Source organism: Orbicella franksi, chromosome 13 (assembly GCF_964199315.1).
Source record: "Orbicella franksi chromosome 13, jaOrbFran1.1, whole genome shotgun sequence".
NCBI classification, from domain to species: domain Eukaryota; kingdom Metazoa; phylum Cnidaria; class Anthozoa; order Scleractinia; family Merulinidae; genus Orbicella; species Orbicella franksi.
The window spans coordinates 23,976,618-23,982,176 of record NC_138157.1 but is presented as its reverse complement, the minus strand read 5'-3'; positions in this window follow the sequence as shown (position 1 = coordinate 23,982,176).

The window sequence follows — 5,559 nt, the reverse complement described above, 5'->3', positions numbered from 1 at the left end:
AACCGCTGTCAAACGAGACTGTAATCGCAACCACTCGGTGTAGGCCTACTCCTGAGGAGATTGAGGAGATTAGTTCGAATGTATTCAAATATTCAATTTGGGGAAGACGCGGGAGTTTTTAAATCAAGTAAGCTACAGTTATTTCATCGTGCTTTTGACCAAAAATGTTGCTCATGCTTAGTTTACGGTCAGTTGAAGGGAGTCTAGCTTTGATATCTATCTTTAACCAGGTCACTACAGTAGCTGTCGCTGTTTTAAAACCCTAGCTTGAATTGAAAGGCCCAAGTTGTGCGTGCTATTTCACGGTAAGATCACAAAATGTTTTTAATTGTGCAGGTTATGGTTATGAACAAGTAAAATCTGGTTATGGGCTTTATAAGCAGTGCTTCATTCCATTGAAAATTATGGTCACAAGATCAACTTGTGAACTAGGCCCTTCGGTATATACTTGAGCGAAATGCAAACTAATTTAGTCTTAGTGAAGTATCCATCATACCTCAATGGAAAGTAGATATTTGTTTGGTCGGTTCTTGATTTTTTTTTCCAAAGTTCCTTGTTCTCTTGCAGCATTTCATCGCTGTTGCTCGCATTTTGGTGGATTTGCAAAATATTCTTTCCTGCCTTGAGCGTGTTTATTGTCCATTGCTCACTGATAGTTAGATTGTTTGATATTGCATTATATTAGTGTACTTAACAGGTAGTGGATGTTGCCTGTAAGTTAGCATGTATAAAACCATATGTGGTGGAACAGAATAATTTTTTGTGCATAAGATACAGCAATAAAGAGGGGTGAGGCGTTGTGTGACACCCAGTCACAAAAGAGATAGGTGAAGGTGAATGAAGAGGGTTAGCAGAAGAAAGGAAATTATATAGCCCCTAAAAATGGAATACCAAAATTGTGTTTTGTTGTCTTGCTCTTGTTCTGAAAAAGAATGAAACAAACTACTAACAGGGCTCTACACTCAATCTCGTTCCCGGGTACTCTCATGTTACTGCCTCCTGGAGCGAGTGAAGAGAGACCCTGGCTAGCCATGTTATAAGAAGAAATGGAAATTATAAGTAGAGCGGAGTCGTTTGATTATGTTACAAAATTTTCAGAGGTCGCAGGTCTGCATGGTTTCTGCTGTTAAGTGCATGTCGCTTCTCAGAGTTGACACCTCTGTAATTTGCAATGCCATGCTTATACTTTGTTTAGGTTCGTTTCTATTGCAAGATATGTTTTAAGGCTCTAAGTATTGGCTCTCCGGGGACAAAGATTGAAATATTCCGTGAACATATTGCTTACTTGCATTCGATATCGTGACGCCGCAGGTGACGCCTGGCCCAGCTATTTGATTAGAACTGTTTGCAAAGTGCGTTACACGAATATCATATTTATCTTTGTCCAGCTTTTCTTCAGAGATTGTCGTAGCTTTACTTTGAGAAAGCTATACATTTTCCAGGAGACATTCTATTTGCATCAATTTGATCGTGTGCATTCAAAGGAGAAACAACAATTATTGCGGGATTAAATTGTGCTGCTCGACACCCACAGTTGAAATATGAGTGACTTTCCATAAATCCAGGGGTAAGACGGCAACATTGAAAATCATGACCACTAAATTGCCTTGAGACAGACTTGCTTAACCTTTAGGTAAACGTTGGAGTAGATATTATTCGAAATTTCAGCCTGAAAACTAAGTATTGATAAACGCCGTAGATAATGGCAGTCGCAGGGCAATACTTTGAATTCGACAAAGCTCAACGCGACAAATTGCTGATTACAGAGGACCCCTCCCTGATGTTCTCAATTGTCAAAGTAGCACGTGACCAGACCCAACCAGGATCTCTCGTTGCTCGCTCCAGAGGGCGGTAAGATGAGAGACCCTGGGAACGAGGTTGCTCTACACTAGATTTTCAATTTACTAGCCTAGTGGCTAGTGACAACTTATATGTTACTAGTCAAATAAAAAAATTTAACTAGCCAAGTGTTGACGTTGGCTGGGTAAAACAACAGCAGAATTACTAGTAAGACTTGAAAGCACAATGCAAGCAACTCTCTTTAATACATATTGTTGGTAATTACTTTGTGTGTAAACCAGTTCCAAAAAAAGACTTTCAGAACTCTGTTTTTCTTTCAGACTTCCTTGTAAAAAATATCGAGACCCCAAGACGTCATTGTAAAAACTGTTGAGGCTTCCTCAGTCTCTTCACAGACAGGAGCTGTAGAATTCAAACTGTTTCAAAAGCAGCATTTGTGGAATTTGACTGATAATAAATGTCAAAGGAAATAAATCTTTCTCACATGATTATTTCTGCAGTGGTAAGTTTTGTTAGTGTGGACACAATGACAAATCACTTATGTTGTTATGCTAAATAAAATGTTATCCCTTTGCAGTTCCGTACGATTTTGTGCATGATTTTATCAGTTCAAGATGCTCAAGTGTATCTCTTGGAGGAACTAGAGTGCAAGGATTTTCTGGCTGTGATGAAGCTGAAATTATCCATGCATTCAGGAAAAGTACCAGGTGATGAAATGACACATCTTGATGAAGAGGTGGCTAACAGAAATTGCATGAACTGAGGAGGATTCAGGTTATCTGCCCAAAGGTGTCACAGCAACAAAGATGCTACACATGCACCCCTGCCCACACACGCCAACCTTTGTCTCCAACCATGCACTCCAGTGTTGCACCATCACCACAGCTGCATTGCCTCCACCTTTGCTGCTGTAACACCTTTGTGCAAAAGCATCGTGAATCCTCCCCACCTCATGTCACTGGTGTAAGCTACTTCTTTGTCGAGGTGTGTCAGCTCATTGCTTGAGACTAACCCACAGCAGCTAGTGGAAATCAGAAACCTACTAGCCACAGGACTCGACATTAACAGTAGACACCTTGCCACAGACTAGGAGAAATTTTGTTTTGGCCAGTAGGTTTCTGATTTCCACTAGCCACTTTGGCTAGTAAACAAAATGAAATTGGCCAAACTAGTTGCTGTCTTCCTCAATGAAGACAAACACTAACACTTTTCTCAGAAACAAGGTCAGAATTTCATTGTGGTGTTATCATGTTTACCTTTTGTTGTATGGTACTTGAAAGGGTATAAAAACTGAGCATGTTATTATGTTGAAAGAAATATTTGACAAACAAGACAGCATTTTCTGAAGGCATACATCAATGTTGTTTTCTTGTTACAAATTAGTAGCACAAAACATGAGCACCCTGATAAAATCATGCACAAAATCGTGCAGAACTGTAAAGGGATAACACTTCATTTAGCGTAACAACATATAGGTGATTTGTTGTTGTTTCCATACTGACAAAACTTACCACTGCAGAAATAATTACGTGAGAAAGATTTATTTCCTTCAACCTTTATTAGCAGTCAAATTTTGCTAATGCTGCCTTTGAAACAGTTTGAATTCTACAGCTCCTGTCTGTGAAGAGATTGAAGAAGTCTCGACAGTTTTTACAATGAAGTCTTGGGGTCTCGATATTTTTACAAGGAGGTATCAAAGAGTCCTGAGAGTCTTTTTGAGAAAATCACTAAATTTTTCTTTGTGATCTGTTGGCTTGAGAGATTTGAAGTGAGGAAAACATGACGCCATTGAACAAAATTAAAACCAGTGCAATTCGGTGATAAATTGGTTCGTCCTTGTGTTTAACATTACCAGTCAAGCGTGACACAAGGTGTGCCAACTATATGTCAACTGATCAAGAGGTTTCAGATGCAAAATTGCACTGTGTTTTTTTTTAAATTAATTCCATAATGTATTAAAGAGAGTCAATTGCATTGTGTTTTCAAGTCTTGCTAGTAATTCTGCTGTTATTGTACCCAGTCAACATCAACACTTGGCTAGTAAATTTTTTGTTGTTGTTTAGTGACATATAAGTTGTCACTGGCCACTAGGCCAGTAAGTTGAAAAGTTAGTGTCGAACTCTGTAGCCAAAACTAAATTTCTACTCTAGTCTGTGGTGAGTTGGCTACCATTAGTGTCGAGCCCTGACCAAATTAACAGGATAAAGCAAAACAAACGTCTAACCATAGGAAGAGAATACATTAAGATTTCACTAGTTACTCTACCGAGAACGAGCCAGGCAGCAAAAAGAGAAACAATTTTAATCTATATACATTGCTGACTGGTAAGCCCTAAGTTCGCTCACTGCCTCTAATAATCAACTACATGTATCAAGGCAGGCTAAATTTGGCTACTTGACTATCCAATTTAATATATGGCATGTCACTGAGATGTTTAGTCAGAATTCTTCTCAAGTTAAAGGTGTTATCACAAGTATGTACTGTCAGCAATTACTTTTTGGCAATGTTGGGAAGGGGTGGTGGGCCGGCCGGGGGTTGTAGGTTGGGGTGGTGAGTTGATGGCCTAATGGTTAGTTAGTTGGACTTTGGATCAATACGTCCAACACGGAGCCCAAGCCGGGGTTGCCGTGTCATGTTCTCAGGCACGACACCTTACCCTTGCAATGCCTTTCTCCACCCAAGAGTGTAATGGTACTAGCCAATTTGTTAGGGCAACCTGACAATTGCTGGGGGTCACATGCAATGGACTAGCATCCCATCCAAGGGGAGAAGCAACACTCCTAGACACTTCATGTTACAGAAACTGGAGGGGACCACCCGTGCTGATGATCCATCTGGCTTCTCTGTTCCCTTGGGAATGGAACAGACTTTCGATCCCTGTAGCCAGGGAAGACATCACTGGAATGTACCCATTCTTAGCCACAGAGACTGGCAGGGGGATTTGGTGTCCTGTTTGAAACAAATCTTTCACCATTTAAGTCCAACACCCTTTACTGGATATACCATGAAACGTTTAAGTGAGGGAGGGAAGGGGCATTTGTTAACATGCACATTTCGCAAGCAGTTATGCAACAGACGACTGGAAATGTGGAATGGCAGATTGGGACCAGGGCAGTTGTGGATTGTGTAATGGGGAGGGAAATCAGGGAATGGTACCCCTTGAGTCTGGTGGTACAGACAGGTTGATTCAGGAGTCCACAGTGAAGGAGGATTCCTCAGTAGTGATTTGGTTAGCACATGTTATTGTGGTCACTAAGGTTAGAATTCAGACCTCTGAATGAGTCTTTTTGTTATAGGAAAAAGATAGGTTATAAAATAACATTTATTCGTGCTTGATATTCAGATGACACACCTTATTTGGATGATGCGCAGCTTCTGATTGGCTGTTGAAAATTGGGAAAATGATGTATTGCATGCTTGGTTGGGATGATGTCACGTGTTTCATACTATAACAGAGCAGCAGATGGGGTGGAAAGAAAGTCACGGTTGGTGATCCTTTTATCATTTCAGAGACGTCTCCATCCTTTTGGCATTTAGCTCAAGATGTTTGAGTGTGTTCTTGCAGGAACTACAGTGCAGGGATTTTCTAGTTGTGATGAAGCATTATCTTCCATGTATTTAGGAGAAGTCTCAAGCAATGAAGTGACACACCTTGACAAAGAAGTAGCTTACATCAGTCACAAGAGGTGGGGAGGATTCACCATGCTTTTGCACAAAGGTGTTACAGCAGCAAAGGTGGAGGCAATGCAGATGTGGTGA